General features: G+C 47.8%; 1 protein-coding gene across 3 annotated transcripts in view; it reads right to left on the reverse strand.

The window, feature by feature from the left end:
* The window catches only part of LOC119888958 (transcription factor COE3-like), a 195,996-nt gene that overhangs the window by 18,962 nt on the left and 159,013 nt on the right, over window positions 1-18,021 (reverse strand). The gene's annotated exons all lie outside the window — the stretch shown is intronic.

Genomic DNA, 18,021 nt, shown 5'->3' on the forward strand with positions numbered 1-18,021 from the left:
TTAGCTTTTTGTTTCACAAGGGAAACAAACACTGGTTTCCTGGTTCAAAGTCTGGTTTCTGGTCCTCCATCACCAGTGCGTTATAAACTGACGCCAATGGATCCATATGTGATGAGCTGGGAGTAAGAACGAGTAGGTGGGGGAGGATGGTGGACCAGAATCCGGACTGACACCCAGGACCCAGTTTCCAGTGTGAAACAAAAAGTCAACATTGAATGTTTTTAGTTTAGAACATTTGGTGCCTAAAAACCAAATTGCAACGTTTCACAATGTTAACAAGTACTTTTATTTTGAAAGTCTAACCAGATGTTGCATATTCATTTAGCTGACGCTTTTATCCAAAGCGACTTACAATTGCTGTACATGTCAGAGGTCGCACGCCTCTGGAGCAATGAGGGGTTAAGAGTCTTACTGAGGGACATAACGGTGGATGGGTCTTTCACACCAAAGGCATGCGTCTTATCCACTGCTCCATCACCACCACCACCACTAACTTGACCGCGGAGCCCTACACGCTGAAAAAGGGCGCTTTTCTAAAGGGCACCCCTTTGTCAAGGGGTCTTGACAAAGGGGTCCATATGTGACGCGTTGGGAGAGAGAATGTGCTGGTTAAAAATTTCCGTTACACTGAACTTGATCCATAAAAAGTCAAAGGAGTGCAAACTGCAGAATTTTAAACATCAAATATTCACGTTTGGAGCAGGACATTTAAAAAATGACTTTAACCACGTGGACCCAGGCACCTATTTCAAGGAAAAAACCAAAATAAATCAGTAAAAACTCCTCAACCATCAGGCGTAGATGCATAACTCTGGTCTCCTTTGAAAGGTCAGAAGCTGAGGAATATAAATCCATCCGTACATTAACATATTCATTTTACCATTAAAGTAACTACATGGACATGCAATACAGAAACATTTTCATCCTCGCCTGGTAAAACAGCAATAAACCATCAAAACCATCGTAAGGTAGATTATAAAGCACCTGAATATCTTCTAATCCACCTGGAACACAACTGTCACTGTCAATCTGACGACAGAAACAAAATTTATCAGCTAAGCCGACCTCACCAAGATGGCGGCCCGCCAGACGGTCTTTGTTGACACAAACGGCTGCTGTTTTTGGACGGAACAGCAAAAATCGATTACCAGGCAGATCCGGTACCAAGAGGTTAAACATGATTCTATCAACGCAACAGTTCCTGACTAACCAATGATCTAATCCGACCAATCATAACACTGCAATCTGAAATGATTCAGATTTACTGGCAGACACCACGAAGCACGTTCTTCTCACTGTGACAACAAAACCTCTGAACTCAGGTAGCAGAACAGCCTGTTTCCCCCGACAGAGGACCAGCCAATCAGCAGCCTGGATCTCATTTCTACTCAGACTCACACCGGTGGGTTCAAAATGGCCGCTGATGGAGGCAGATGCAGAGAGACGGACGGATGAAGGGATGAACGTTTGTACCCGGAGGGGAGGAAGAGAGAGGAAGAGTCAGCAGGAAGCCATTAACTCTCTCTCTCTCTCGCCCCGGGGCTGTTTTCCCATCAGCCCACAGGAGAGGAAGAGTCTAACCTAAGCGCCAGCAGCAGATCGCGGCGGCGACGGCTATTAATAACAATAACAGGCCTGATAACAAGATAAACACACATTCAGGAGGAGGATGGTGTGAGGGTCAGAGGGGGAGGAAGAGAGGGAAGACGTTAAAGGAAAGAAAAAGATGAATGAAAATAGGAGGAGAGAGGAAAAGGAAAAAGGAGGGAAGGAAGAAAGGAAATAAGGAAAAGGAAATAACACAAAAGAGGAAGGAAGGGGAAGACAAGGAACTAGGAAAGAAAAAGGAGATGAATGGACAGGAAGGAGATAAGACCAGAAAAGATCACTAGGAAAGGAAGGAGGGAAAGGACAGGTAATAAGAATAAGGAAAGGAAATACGAAGGAACAAAAGGAAACTAATAATAAGGAGGAAAGGAAATAAGAAGAAGGCAAGGAGATAAGGAAAAGGAGGAAAGGAAATAAGAAGGGCGAGGACAGGAAATAAGGCAATGAAATAAGGAAAAGGAGAAAAGGAAATAAGAAGATGAGGAAACAAGGTGAGGTAAAGGAGTGAAACGGAGGAAGAAGAGAAAGTAAAGAAACTCCCAGGAGGCTGGATGAAGGTGTTTTTTCACACTCCAGCCTCTCAGGTGGAAACACATCACACAGAGAAACCTGAGGATGATCAGCTGACAGAGAGGAGGAGGAGGAGGAGGAGGAGGTGTTGGGTCCCTGAGGAGCAGCAGTGGGGAGGTGGAGGCCTCTGCTGGAGCTCCCTGAGGTATTACAGCACAGAGGAGGGCGAGAGACACTCGCACAGACAGAGAGAGAGAGAGAGATCATGTTGTTTCTGTGTACTTTACCTCGTTTACTGTCTAATAATATATAAAGGCAATAAAAGAAAAGAAAAAGGGAATAAAGACGAACAGAGAGAGAAGAAATGAAAACAAACGCTCAGCTCTAACTGCTCATGAAGACCATGAGATGTGGATGAAAGCTCCTGGGCTTTTGAGCGGGATCAGTAAAATGTACATTTATTATTATATTAAATAAACAATGTATTCATTACATATTATATTTTAGACATCTAGTTAATATGCAGTTCATTCTGTTTAATGTTTAACATGTACTTGACGAGCACTGATGGACATATTATATTACTGGATGTGTGTAATATTGATATTGTGCATATGTCATTTAGATTTTATTATATTACAGTATATTATCATTGTACAATTTATATTAATTAATTCTACTATTCTCTTATTTTAGATTTGATTTAGTCCGTCCTCCTTTTCGTATATAATTTGGCCTTTTCATAACTGTATTTGTTTTCTCATCATCTCTCTTTACACTTTATTAACAACTAATGCTGTTTCTCTCGCTAAACTTTGTTTGTTATCCAGTAAAAATGGTTTCTTTTAATTACTATTTAAATACCTTATTTTGTTCTTTGTGTCCTGTTATGAGTAGCAGTGAAGTACTTTGTAAAGAAAACTCACTGAACCTCTCAGCAGTACTTCAGTCCAGTACTTGTTTCCACTTTATGAAACATTTGGCTTTTACTCCACGCCGTGTCTTTACACTGAGTTATTTGATGTAATTCCTTCTTAAACTATACAGAGGTACACAGAAGTACTAACATAGTAGTTTGTAGTAGTTTTTAGGATTTATCAAGGCGGCCTTCTTAAAACATACTTTTATAGGAGAGCCTTTCCTGATTTTATTTTACATTCCTCTGGATGAAATCTTTAACTCCGTGGCCTCTGAACAAACTGATGAAGACCACATGTGGATGACTGAAAGCGCCGGAACAGCCACAGAATCTTTTTCTTTGATTAAAATTCATAATGCAGAACTTTTTTACAGTGTACTACTTTACTGTGACGGAACTGCTTCCCTCACAGGAGTCTTTGAACTCAACATTAGAGATGCAGACGCTGTAAAACCTCTGATTCACCTGCTGCTTCGTCACGTCGGCTGAAGTTTGCCGTTCAAACCTGTGGATGTGATTTCTGCTGAAGACAGAATGTGAGCTGCTGTGACGGGCAGAGATTAGAGGGGATTTCTGCTGCGCTTTTTTATATTTATATAAACACACTTTGAATTGCTGGTAGAGCAGCAGCGTCCAAACAAACGTCTCCTGTGACTCACAGAAACAGTCGCCATTAACCACAATGTTTCCCTCCCAGCCAATCGGAGCGCTTCCTCACTGCTGGCAACAAACCGGCCTTCGACAGGGAACTCACACTCAGCCCTCATTTCCCACGGCAGACGCTGACCTCGGAGGAGACGATCCAACACACTGAGATGGAAACAGATCAAAATCCAGAGCTTTTTCTCCCCAAAAAACTTTTCACGGCCTCCAAACTGAAACTCGCTGACAGGCAGCAGGAGCGTCAGGTTCTCAACCAACACTGACACGTTAGCCGTCTCTGTACTTTATTCTGTATTTGTTGACAGACGAATCAGCGGTTTGTATTCAGATGAAACATTTGTTCTGCTCTCAGCTGTTATATATATAATATTCTCTGACACAGCAGCCACATGTTTGCTTTTCCCACAGCAGATGTTGGCAGTGAACGCAGCACCTTTTCCCACCAAAAAGACCAACCAACAAATGGGGCGAATCTCCGCCGTAACCTAAACTGTAACCTAAACTGCACCCTAAGCCTTAACCTAAACTGTAACCTAAACTGTAACCTAAACTGCACCCTAAGCCTTAACCTAAACTGTAACCTAAGCTGTAACCTAAACTGTAACCTAAACTGCACCCTAAACTGCAACCTAAACTGTAACCTAAACTGTAACCTAAACTGTAACCTAAACTGTAACCTAAACTGTAACCTAAACTGTAACCTAAACTGTAACCTAAACTGCACCCTAAGCCTTAACCTAAACTGTAACCTAAACTGCACCCTAAGCCTTAACCTAAACTGTAACCTAAACTGCACCCTAAGCCTTAACCTAAACTGCACCCTAAGCCTTAACCTAAACTGTAACCTAAACTGTAACCTAAACTGTAACCTAAACTGTAACCTAAACTGCACCCTAAGCCTTAACCTAAACTGCACCCTAAGCCTTAACCTAAACTGCACCCTAAGCCTTAACCTAAACTGTAACCTAAACTGTAACCTAAACTGTAACCTAAACTGTAACCTAAACTGTAACCTAAACTGTAACCTAAACTGTAACCTAAACTGCACCCTAAGCCTTAACCTAAACTGTAACCTAAACTGCAACCTAAACTGTAACCTAAACTGTAACCTAAACTGCACCCTAAGCCTTAACCTAAACTGTAACCTAAACTGCACCCTAAGCCTTAACCTAAACTGTAACCTAAGCTGTAACCTAAACTGTAACCTAAACTGCACCCTAAACTGCAACCTAAACTGTAACCTAAACTGTAACCTAAACTGTAACCTAAACTGTAACCTAAACTGTAACCTAAACTGTAACCTAAACTGTAACCTAAACTGCAACCTAAACCGTAACCTAAGCTGTAACCTAAACTGCACCCTAAGCTGTAACCTAAACCGTCCCCTAAGACGTAAATCAGGCCGTACCCCACGCTGTAGCCGGATGCAACTCCCCAAAATTGTAACTACATGTCACGTTGACGCAGACAGCAAGAACTCTGATTGGTCGAGTTGGTGGCGTTGCATTTACTTCTTCTTTTCTGCGTTTTAGTAACTGCAGTTTTATTCCTGGGATAAGCTGCGGTGAGACGGGTTGAGTCTGAATCATCCGACTCACATGTTGGACACATTTTGTTAACTTCAACTGTTCAGAAGCTGAATCCGTCTCTGTGTGACATCATCTGGTCTCGTGTGTGTGTTTGTGTGTTTTCAATGAATGAATGGCCTCCTGTCAATCACCCCCCCCCCCCGCCCCCCGCAGCATGCCTCTCTATTGTAGGACAATCTGTCAGCCTGTTACTGCCAACACTGAGTGTGTTTATGAGAGGGTTTGGTTTGTATGTTTGCCTCTCTCTCCTTCCTATGTGTACTTTCCTGCCTCCTATTTTTCATCTCCTTTATATGTTTCCTTTCTTCCTTTCCTGCCTCCTTTATATCCTCTCCTTCCTAAGTTTCCTTTCCTGCCTCCTTCTTGTCTCTCCCTTCTTTCCTTCCCCTCTTGTTTTTCTTTTCTTCCACGTCTTTGACTCATTTTCATTTGAGTTCATCTTTCTTTTCCTCATGAAACTAAACCCCGCCCCCCTCGCGCAGGTGAAAGGATGAGTCTCTGCCAGTGTGTGTTTGGTTGTGTATTTCTGTGCGTGCGTGTTCCTCCTCTGGCTTCATTAATCTCCATTAGAAAACAGAAGTTCGTTAATGTCTCCTTCGCTCGGCTGCAGCAGCGAGACGCCACGAGGCAGCAGCTGCCCGTCACACACACACATGTTGTACATATGCAGAAACACACACAGAAATACAGTTCACAGGTACTGAAAACACACACACAAGACTTTAGCTCTTGTGTGTGTGTTGCGTGTGTCCTCCTTCTATTTTCATTAGGTCCTGACAGACACAACAGCCTTCTCAAGTTAATGACGCCTCCGAGGCCTCGCTGCTGCTGCTGCTGCTGCCGCCGCCGCTGCTGCTGCCCACAGTGTGTGTGTGCATGTACGTGTGTGCATGTACGTGCGTGCATGTACGTGCGTGCATGTACGTGCACTTGCTCATTTGTTCTTGGCTGCTCTCTGATCTGTGAATCACTGTTACTACTACAAACCACCCAAAGTCGCCCCCAAAAAACAACAACAACTCACAAATCCACCACAGAAGAAGAAGAAGAAGAAGAAGAAGAACGGTGTCGTCCATTCTCAGCCAAAGTTAATAATCAATAACTCCTCGGCGTGCCGATCAGATATGAGTAATGATAGTGAAACACAGCTGCCTACAGCTGTGATCTGACTGGACGCGTTTGCAGGTGTCTCTTGACGTGCTGCTCTGATTGGCTGCATGAGACTGTTTTATAGACCGTTGGTGCGTTCAAGGACACCTCTTCTAAAGCAAGTAAATGACAAACTTCAACATTCATTTAGAGACGAAACAAAGATAAGTAATTATCAGTTAATCAGCTTCACTGTCTCTGAGTCTCTCTGGGTTTTGGACTGTTTGTCGAACAACACGACACATTTACAGACGTGACAACTCGATGGAAACGTGTCACTATTTTCTGGCCAAATGATTAATTGATTAGCCGAGAAAATGTAACATAATAATAATAATAATCCTCATCGTGACCCTCGGTCAGTCAGTCAAAGGCTGAAGGAAGAACACACAGATACTCACAGCGGCAAAGCAAAGAGTTGCACACTTATATATTTTTAATTATACAACAGTTAAAATGCAAGAAACCATCTGACGTCCAGACTGACGTCACATTTCAAACAATCAGACTTGATCTGATTTGGACCACATATGAAAGTGGCTCAAACCAGAACTGGAACAGGTCAACAGGACACTGAAACACATCGGGTCTGAGTCACTTTGGCTGAGTTCTGAACGCAGCCTTTGTTTTGTGGAGGAAGCTGAGCAACCAAACACTTTTCTGTTGCTGAACACGCTCATCGTGCTCTCAGACAGCAGAGATATTGATATTTACTGAAACACGGAGTGTTGAGAAAATAACCAGTCAGGTTTTGTAGCCGATGGAAAAAAACCCTGTAAAATCACTACAAAACAAAGCAGGTCTTCGATGGAAGCCGTCCCGGTCTGTCCGCTTCCTGTGGACTTCCCGCTCCGACTCGACAAAGTGATGTTGACTTGTGTGTTTTTATGCATCAGATCCAGTTTCAGGCCTCTGCTGCTGCTGCTGGGTGTGTTGTTATCTGTCAGAGCGTCTAATTGCCTCCACGCCGCTCCGCCATACATCCCCATTCACACCATTACACACACATCAGCCGCTCAGCCACACCCTCACGCACACACGCACACACACACACACGCACACACACACACACAGACACACACACACACACACAGACAGCGCCATTGGATTCCTGTCAGTGCGAGTGCCGGCAATCAGAGCGCTGGGCGCTTTAACGGCGCTGAAAGGCCTGGCCCCGATCGATACGGTAATGCACTGGCTCCCGGTTATCATCATCATCTCTTATCACTGACCCACACCTCCGAGAGCGGGGGAGACGAGGGGGGGGGGGATATGGGAGAAGATGGAGGAGCAAGGAGGGGAGATGAGGAGGGTCTCTGGGGGGGGGGGCACAACTGGACATTTCAAACAGCTCAGATATGGAGGCAGCTGATTGGATAATCTACTTCAGGTCAAAGATGGGTTGGAGTTGCATCTGGTTAGTGATTGGCTGACGAGGAGGACGAGGCGGTCACCTGAGTTGTGTTGAGTATTCAGATCTACGGCTGAAACGCTTCATCGATCGACTCGATCGCTGAAAAGCATCGATGCTCCGTTTAATCCATATAACTGCTGTTTCACACGGACGGTTATTACTGTCGCACAACGCGCTGACGCTGTGGACAAGCGAAGACGACGTGATTTGAAGGCGCTGATTGCAAAATGGTGGAGGAGAGAGAAAACAGCGAGAGAGGAAGAAGAGACGTAGAGAAAGTCTGTGATCATTAGCAGAAGAACAGGAAACAGCAGCTCTGGAGAGCAAGTCCAGAACCAGCCGACCACAACAGAACCACGGCTTCAACGTCTGAGCAGAAAGACCCGGTCCAGCATCCAGGCCACGGAGCGGACCCCAAACAAGCTAACGTTAGCAGTTAACCGAAATCATGACTGCTAGCTGAGATGTTCTGAGTTCTCTAGCTGAGAACACCACACTGTGAAAATACTCCACTACAATTAAAAGTCCTGTATTCAGAACCACCGTACCTAAGTAAAAGTATATTACCAGCTAAAGTATGAAAGTAAAATCTGACACAATCCTGAGACTCAAGTGTTTCTGTAAGTGTAACACACCTGTAATACCTAACAGACATCTGAACACTGCAGATGTTTCTCATCAGAGGATCAACAAACATCTACTTTCCTCTCATCACAGGACATTAAACAACTGTTTTCACGTCTTTAAAAGGCCTGAAAAGTAAAGTTTATCACTAGAAACTAAGAACAAACAGATGATTGGTAATATGACGGGTCGTAAACCAGATCAACAAAATATAGTGAAGAAGAACGTGATGATTTTCCTGTGAGAATATTCACAGGAAATTAAAATACATTCCTGCACTTTGGATAATTAATTTAAGTTGGTTTGAGTCCAGCAACTTTGGGAATTGGCTCACTGTTAGATTAACGATCGTTTAATACAACGTCTCTAAATGTTTCCAAAGCAAAAATAAATTCATCACGTCTGAAACTCTGAGCCCATTGGTTCCTACTGAAGATGTAAATCACAGAGATAAAGAAACAGCTGCTCGCTGTAGTTTTTACAGACTAACAGGAGGAAATAGTGCATCTGTTGTAACCTTCGGGTCTGAAGAGTGAAGCTTTAAACCTGCGTCCTCTCTAGCAGCCAGCAGGGGGCGACTTAAAGCTGCGTCCTCTCTAGCAGCCAGCAGGGGGCGACTTAAAGCTGCGTCCTCTCTAACAGCCAGCAGGGGGCGACTTAAACCTGCGTCCTCTCTAGCAGCCAGCAGGGGGCGCCTTAAACCTGCGTCCTCTCTAGCAGCCAGCAGGGGGCGACTTAAAGCTGCGTCCTCTCTAGCAGCCAGCAGGGGGCGACTTAAACCTGCGTCCTCTCTAGCAGCCAGCAGGGGGCGACTTAAACCTGCGTCCTCTCTAACAGCCAGCAGGGCGCGTCTTAAACCTGCGTCCTCTCTAGCAGCCAGCAGGGGGCGACTTAAACCTGCGTCCTCTCTAGCAGCCAGCAGGGGGCGACTTAAACCTGCGTCCTCTCTAACAGCCAGCAGGGCGCGTCTTAAACCTGCGTCCTCTCTAGCAGCCAGCAGGGGGCGACTTAAACCTGCGTCCTCTCTAACAGCCAGCAGGGCGCGTCTTAAACCTGCGTCCTCTCTAGCAGCCAGCAGGGGGCACCTTAAACCTGCGTCCTCTCTAGCAGCCAGCAGGGGGCGCCTTAAACCTGCGTCCTCTCTAGCAGCCAGCAGGGGGCGACTTAAAGCTGCGTCCTCTCTAGCAGCCAGCAGGGGGCGACTTAAACCTGCGTCCTCTCTAACAGCCAGCAGGGCGCGTCTTAAACCTGCGTCCTCTCTAGCAGCCAGCAGGGGGCGCCTTAAACCTGCGTCCTCTCTAGCAGCCAGCAGGGGGCGACTTAAACCTGCGTCCTCTCTAGCAGCCAGCAGGGGGCGACTTAAACCTGCGTCCTCTCCAGCAGCCAGCAGGGGGCGACTTAAACCTGCGTCCTCTCTAGCAGCCAGCAGGGGGCGACTTAAACCTGCGTCCTCTCTAGCAGCCAGCAGGGGGCGACTCTATAGAAGTCTGTGAGAAAATGTTTCTACTTGTCAGCTGATTTATTCCCTCAGTAAACACTTTCCTGATGAGTTTATGGTCTCAGTCGCTAGTTTCAAGTCTTCTTCAACACAGCATGATGTTCATTTAGTAAATTATGGTCCCATTTAGAGGAACAGAGACCAGGAAGCAGGGGAGGCTTTAGGGCGGGGCTACAAGCTGATTGACAACCTGTCAATCAGGATAGAGGCGACTCGTATCCGCTGCTCTGTGTATGTTTAACATTTATCAGGAGTCGGCTGCTCATTTTTCAGGAAGTAAGTTTTGTTTTTAGCCTGTTTGTCGCTAGCTAAAATTAGCATCCCAGCTAATATCACAGTTAATGTGAATTACAGATGCACCTTGCTAACCAAGCTAGCTAGCTCCACCCTCTCGTCCACATATGGTTCCAAAAAACAAAGATGGTGGCGGCCAAAACACCAAACTGGAGGTTTGAAAACGGCGGTCCACAAACCAACGGGGGACGTCACGGCGGCTACGCCCACTGCTGTTCTACCTGCTGTTGTTAGGGACTATTTTCAGCGGCGGATGGATCGGATGTTTGCGGCAGCAGGACGGTGTCTGTGTGACTGAGTCAGAATAAACTACAGTGTTCACGGTGGTGAAGGAACATGTGGTGCAGCAGGGAGCCTCTCTGATTAATATTTTGTGGACAACAACGGAGGAAGACGAGACGTCCGGCTGCGAGACTCACTCAGGACTTGTTAGCGGATACGATCTCTGCTGGTTTCAGTCTGAACATGGGGCTCATTGACTGAAACAAAGCCTGCTGCAACAGCTCTAAAAGCACCAACTGCAAAGGAAACAACACATCGGACTCTTGAGACTTGTTCAGGCGCCTCTGCAACATACGAGACACAGGTCACATGACCGCTGCAGGCAGGTGAGCTCGCAGTGGAGCGTGACACAAGAGTGGGTTCTGACTCCTATTCCCCATAAAACCATCTCAAAATAGCGTTTATTCATATTATAAATGCACATTTATTTATAAAAACGGGACGTATGAGAAAATAAATCAGCCCGTAGCTCGCGGTAGCACTTGGAAGCTAATCTGCTAGCGTGTTTGCTGCCAGCTGATTGTCTGAAGGAGTATTTTTTATCTGCGGATAACAAACAGAAGGAGCCATGAGCGAAAAAAATAAAAATAAATGAAAAGCTTCATGTGGAGGTCTGAGAGAACGATGCACAGAAACACCTACACAGGGAGCTACAGGGAGTTTACAGGTGGAGAGAAACAAGACTGTCTCTCTGCTTCATCCTCAGTGGGTCTAATCAACTCAGCACCGAGGAGGAGGAGGAGGAGGAGGAGGAGGAGGAGGACTCACTGCTGATGGTGAAACACCTTCAGGTCTGAGCCAGAGAAAAAGCGTGAAATAGAAATATACATTTACACGGTTTGACCTGTAATCGTGCTCACGGTCAGTAAACCACAACAAACTCTGATTTATTTCATTTTAACTGCAGTTTAGTTTTAAGAAGAGACGCTTCCTCTGAAATCTGCACACACAAAAACCTCCACCTGCTTTCCAGATTCAGCCGTCAGACTCACCGTGTGAATATTCAGTTAAAATCGTTTTTTCTTAAGAGAAGCCAAACAGTTAAAGAAGTTAAGAGTTTATACGCTACGATCTGGGGCTGGGCAATAAAACAATAATGGTAATTATCGCAATATTATTTTCCTAAATAAATAAATATTTGCTTTAATTCATTTGAATCACAAACAAATTAATTTTTCTATTAAAATATTTATTTAGTTGAAAAAAGATAATAGTTTTAAATGTTCTAACTCAGATTTGTGAAGTGATCCACTGTTTGTCCCGTTCTGACCATAAAGAAAAGTTTAACCACATAATGAACCTTCTGGTTTCTTCAACTTTCACTCAGGAGCAAAAATCTGCCTTTAAACTTGAGAGAAATAACGATTTGACATTTATCCTGATAATAATTGATATCGAATGAAATGTTTTTTATCGTGATGACATTTTTGGCCGTCTCGCCCAGACCTACTCCGATCACACAAATATTTCACAATGTGTGTGTCATATTTTAATGTTTCCCACCTCCTCCTCTCCTTACCTGCCCCCTTTCTTCTGTGATTGAATATGGACATAAAATTATAACTGTTAAAATTAAAAGCAAAAAGGTGAAATTATGTTTGTTTTTTAAATACTCAGAAAATTGTACAGAGTTTGGTTGGTGGCTGTCGCCGTGGGCTTTTAAATAAACAACACACGTTTACTGGGGCTGCAACAAACAATTACTTTCACTGTCGATTTATCTGTTGGTTATTTTTCTGATTAATCCATCAGTTGTTTGGTCACTGAAATGTAAGAAAAAGGTGAAAACTGTTTCCTAAAGCTCAAAGTGACGTCCTGAAACGTCTTGTTTTGTCCACAACCCAAATATATTCAGTTTGCTGTCACAGAGGAGCAAAGAAACCCGAAAATATTCACGTTTAAGAAGCTGGAATCAGAGAATTTGATGACTCAAAGCGATTATTGATTATTGTAATAATAGTTTACTGTGAACGCTCCCTGTAATGTACAGAACTGCCTGTTAATAACTGATGTTTCTGCAGCTTCTTCTCAGCAGAAACACAAACCTCTCAGAAAATCCTCCTAAAAAGGCTGCTCCCTCGTGACCTTGCCCTTCTTCCGTCCATCTCTTGACATACCCCCCGGCCCCCCCGCTCGATTTTCTTCCATTGGTTTCTAGGGGCTTAATTACGGGGGGCCGGCTCCGTGGTTGAGGAGGTGCTGTGCGAACGGGGATCAGCGTGACCCTGGAGGAGAAGCCATCAGACAGCGGCCTTAACAATGATAAATCACCCCGAGCAGAGCTACAGATGCAGCCGCCGCCGCCCCGCTGATCTCTATAAAATATGGATGGACCTGAGCGCAGTTGCAGGAGGAGAGCCGCATCGCGCCGGATCTCCAGATTAGCGATTATCAGGCGGAGAGGTATTCTAATGAAGCGGGACGCGGCGTGGGGTTAACTCCATTCAGAGGAGGCGGATTAATATTCAGCTCATGATTTGAATATTGCTCATTATTCTCAATGAGAGCAGGAAATCTGCTCATTCATGAAGTGGGCTGGAATTAATAATCCCTGAACGGGCCGAGAGTCGGGATGGGGGTCAATGATCAGAGCTAAAGGGGAACACGCTACACGCCAAACACGTTTAATCTCCACCTCGTGGTCCACAGGCAGGCGGGAAGGAGAGAGAGCGCTTCGTTTCTCCTGTGACACCTGAAGGTTCGCTTGTTTTTCACCTCAGAACGTCCCTTTTTCTTACAAAAACCAACACATCTCGGAGGTTCAGGCGGATGTGACGCCGTTAAACCACCTACGACCAAAACAAGACGACAGGATGTTTAATTAATGTTTAATCAATTAATCGACAACTATTTTGATAATCGATTAATCGGTTTGAGTCCTTTTCTTAACGACAAATTCTCTGATTCCAGCTTCTTAAGCGTGAATATTTTCTTTTTTCTGAATATCTTTAGGAAACGTTTTATCGACCAGAACGCTGATCGATTAATCAGGACGATCATCTTTATTTGCAGCCCTTAAAACATTTATTTATTTCTACAGCCACTAACAGAAGTTTTTACTTTTTCATTTCACAGTTTATCTCCATACGTACCAGAACAAGACAGGAAGGAGGAGGAGGAGAGGAGGAGGGGAGGGAGGAGGTAAGGGAGGAGAGGAGGAGGGGAGGAGGTAAGGAGGTAAGGAGGTAAGGGAGGAGATAAGGGAGGAGGTGAGGAGGTAAGGGAGGAGGTAAGGAGAGGAGGTAAGGAGAGGAGGTGAGGAGGGGAGGAGAGGAGGAGGTGAGGAGGAGGAGGAGGAGGGGAGGAGGTAAGGAGAGGAGGAGAAGGGGAGGAGGAGAGGAGAAGGGGAGGAGGAGGGGAGGAGGTAAGGAGGTAAGGGAGGAGGTAAGGAGGTAAGGGAGGAGGTAAGGGAGGAGGTAAGGAGGAGAGGAGGAGGAGGTAAGGAGGAGGGGAGGAGGTGAGGAGGTAAGGAGGTAAGGGAGGAGGTAAGGAGGTAAGGAGGTAAGGAGGAGAGGAGGAGGAGGGGAGGAGGTAAGGAGGTAAGGGAGGAGATAAGAGAGGAGGTAAGGAGAGGAGGAGGAGAGGAGGAGGAGGAGAGGAGGAGGGGAGGAGGATGGGAGGAGGAGGAGGAGAGGAGGAGGGGAGGAGGAGGAGGAGAGGAGGAGGGGAGGAGGAGGGGAGGAGGAGGTAAGGGAGGAGAGGAGGAGAGGAGGAGGTAAGGGAGGAGGTAAGGAGGAGGGGAGGAGAGGAGGAGGTAAGGGAGGAGGTAAGGAGGAGGAGAGGAGGAGGGGAGGAGGAGGAGAGGAGGAGGAGGAGAGGAGGAGGGGAGGAGGAGGAGGAGGAGGAGGAGGGGAGGAGGAGGGGAGGAGGAGGTAAGGGAGGAGAGGAGGAGAGGAGGAGGTAAGGGAGGAGGTAAGGAGGAGGGGAGGAGAGGAGGAGGTAAGGAGGAGGGGAGGAGAGGAGGAGGTAAGGAGGAGGTAAGGGAGGAGAGGAGGAGAGGAGGAGGTAAGGGAGGAGAGGAGGAGGAGGTAAGGAGGAGGAGGGGAGAGGAGGAGGTAAGGAGGAGGAGGGGAGGAGATAAGGGAGGAGGTGAGGAGGTAAGGGAGGAGGTAAGGAGAGGAGGTAAGGAGAGGAGGTGAGGAGGGGAGGAGAGGAGGAGGTGAGGAGGAGGAGGAGGAGGGGAGGAGGTAAGGAGAGGAGGAGAGGAGAAGGGGAGGAGGAGGGGAGGAGGTAAGGAGGTAAGGGAGGAGGTAAGGGAGGAGGTAAGGAGGAGAGGAGGAGGAGGTAAGGAGGAGGGGAGGAGGTGAGGAGTTAAGGAGGTAAGGGAGGAGGTAAGGAGGTAAGGAGGTAAGGAGGAGAGGAGGAGGAGGGGAGGAGGTAAGGAGGAGGTAAGGAGGTAAGGGAGGAGATAAGAGAGGAGGTAAGGAGAGGAGGAGGAGAGGAGGAGGAGGAGAGGAGGAGGGGAGGAGGATGGGAGGAGGAGGAGGAGAGGAGGAGGGGAGGAGGAGGAGGAGAGGAGGAGGGGAGGAGGAGGGGAGGAGGAGGTAAGGGAGGAGAGGAGGAGGTAAGGGAGGAGGTAAGGAGGAGGGGAGGAGAGGAGGAGGTAAGGGAGGAGGTAAGGAGGAGGAGAGGAGGAGGGGAGGAGGATGGGAGGAGGAGGAGGAGAGGAGGAGGGGAGGAGGAGGAGGAGAGGAGGAGGGGAGGAGGAGGGGAGGAGGAGGTAAGGGAGGAGAGGAGGAGAGGAGGAGGTAAGGGAGGAGGTAAGGAGGAGGGGAGGAGAGGAGGAGGTAAGGGAGGAGGTAAGGAGGAGGTAAGGAGGAGGGGAGGAGAGGAGGAGGTAAGGAGGAGGTAAGGGAGGAGAGGAGGAGAGGAGGAGGTAAGGGAGGAGAGGAGGAGGAGGTAAGGAGGAGGAGGGGAGAGGAGGAGGTAAGGAGGAGGAGGGGAGGAGGTAAGGGAGGAGAGGAGGTAAGGAGGAGGAGGGGAGGAGGTAAGGAGGAGGAGGGGAGAGGAGGAGGTAAGGAGGAGGAGGGGAGGAGGTAAGGGAGGAGAGGAGGAGGGGAGGAGGTAAGGGAGGAGAGGAGGAGGAGGTAAGGAGGAGGAGGGGAGAGGAGGAGGTAAGGAGGAGGAGGGGAGGAGGTAAGGGAGGAGAGGAGGAGGGGAGGAGGTAAGGGAGGAGAGGAGGAGGTAAGGGAGGAGGGGAGGGGAGGAGGTAAGGAGGAGAGGAGGAGGAGAGGAGAGGAGGAGGTAAGGAGGAGGTAAGGGAGGAGAGGAGGAGAGGAGGAGGTAAGGGAGGAGAGGAGGAGAGGAGGAGGTAAGGGAGGAGAGGAGGAGGAGGTAAGGAGGAGGAGGGGAGAGGAGGAGGTAAGGAGGAGGTAAGGGAGGAGAGGAGGAGAGGAGGAGGTAAGGGAGGAGAGGAGGAGGAGGTAAGGAGGAGGAGGGGAGAGGAGGAGGTAAGGAGGAGGAGGGGAGGAGGTAAGGGAGGAGAGGAGGAGAGGAGGTAAGGAGGAGGAGGGGAGGAGGTAAGGAGGAGGAGGGGAGAGGAGGAGGTAAGGAGGAGGAGGGGAGGAGGTAAGGGAGGAGAGGAGGAGGAGGTAAGGAGGAGGAGGGGAGAGGAGGAGGTAAGGAGGAGGAGGGGAGGAGGTAAGGGAGGAGAGGAGGAGGGGAGGAGGTAAGGGAGGAGAGGAGGAGGTAAGGGAGGAGGGGAGGGGAGGAGGTAAGGAGGAGAGGAGGAGGAGGTAAGGAGGAGGAGGGGAGAGGAGGAGGTAAGGGAGGAGAGGAGGAGGTAAGGGAGGAGGGGAGGGGAGGAGGTAAGGAGGAGAGGAGGAGGAGGTAAGGAGGAGGAGGGGAGAAGAGGAGGTAAGGAGGAGGGGAGGAGAGGAGGAGGGGAGGAGGTAAGGAGGAGAGGAGGTAAGGGAGGAGGAGGAGGAGTTAAGGAGGAGGTAAGGAGGAGAGGAGGAGGTAAGGGAGTTAAGGAGGAGGAGAGGAGGAGGAGAGGAGTCAGTTGTTTTAAAAGCTGCGTGGCTACTGAGGAAGGGGAGGAGAGGAGGAGGAGGTAAGGAGGAGGAGGTAAGGAGGAGGAGGAGGAGGAGAGGAGTCAGTTCTTTTAAAAGCTGCGTGGCTACTGAGGAAGGGGAGGAGGTAAGGAGGAGGAGGTAAGGAGGAGGAGGAGGAGAGGAGTCAGTTCTTTTAAAAGCTGCGTGGCTACTGAGGAAGGGGAGGAGGTAAGGAGGAGGAGGAGGAGGAGGAGAGGAGTCAGTTGTTTTAAAAGCTGCGTGGCTACTGAGGAAGGGGAGGAGGTAAGGAGGAGGAGGTAAGGAGGAGGAGGAGGAGGAGGAGAGGAGTCAGTTGTTTTAAAAGCTGCGTGGCTACTGAGGAAGGGGAGGAGGTAAGGAGGAGGAGGTAAGGAGGAGGAGGAGGAGGAGGAGAGGAGTCAGTTGTTTTAAAAGCTGCGTGGCTACTGAGGAAGGGGAGGAGGTAAGGAGGAGGAGGTAAGGAGGAGGAGGAGGAGGAGGAGAGGAGTCAGTTGTTTTAAAAGCTGCGTGGCTACTGAGACGTTTGGAAGCAGGTGGATGTTTGTTGCAGCAGATTTAAGAGGAAGCAACTTACTGTTGACGGTTAAACTAATCATCGATTAGCTGTTGGACAAATTCTCTGATTCTAAAATCTTCTAAAAAGTTTCTTTAAACTGGAGGACGTCATGTGGGACTTTGGGAAACACCATTTTATAGACCCGTTAATGGAGGAACTAAATCTACTGATGAGGCGACTAAACGTAATAAAAAGGTTTCAGCCTGGACTGAGACTAAATAAACAACCTTTGAAGATCTTTACCTGCTTCGTGTTCAGATTAATCATCAGTGACTAAAGCTGCTCCACATTCACCCGTCCTGTTGTATTTTCAGATATTCGAGCAGCACAGTTTCATGTTCAGACAGACGGGCGGTTAACGGGCAGCTCGACAGGCTGTGCGGCCAACTGGCCACCGATGACCTCTGGGGTTTCTCCTGGATCAGGTTCAGCCCTCTAATTTCATTTCCACTCTGGCTCGGCTGCGAGCAGACGCCTCAGCCTCCGTCCCGCGGACTCGGCGAGGACACGTGCGGCCAGAGACGAGCCGCAGCTCGCTGTCACTTCAACGTGTCCGCCGCCGATGCACAGCACGGACCGGTGAGCGTTTATACGCTACCGTGGCGCACGTATTAAACGTTACGCGTACGGCCCTTTCATTTGTGACGGATGCAGAAATTAATAAACTAAAGGTGAAATTATGTTTGTTTCTTTAAATACTCTTAAATTTGTGCAGAGTTTGGTTTGTTGGGCTTTTACCTGAACTAAAAATGCTTCCTTGTTAAAAAGAACGAACCGTCCCTGTAATTCACAAAACTACCTGGTGATTTTTTTTCTGACTCGGCTGCATTCGAACACCTTTAGCGTCCGTCCTGCAGACTCGGCGAGGACACGTCAGCATGTC

The sequence above is a fragment of the Micropterus salmoides genome, unplaced genomic scaffold (genome assembly GCF_014851395.1).
Source record: "Micropterus salmoides isolate LMB-PRFRI ecotype aquatic unplaced genomic scaffold, ASM1485139v1 Ms_hic_scaffold_5, whole genome shotgun sequence".
Lineage (NCBI taxonomy): Eukaryota > Metazoa > Chordata > Actinopteri > Centrarchiformes > Centrarchidae > Micropterus > Micropterus salmoides.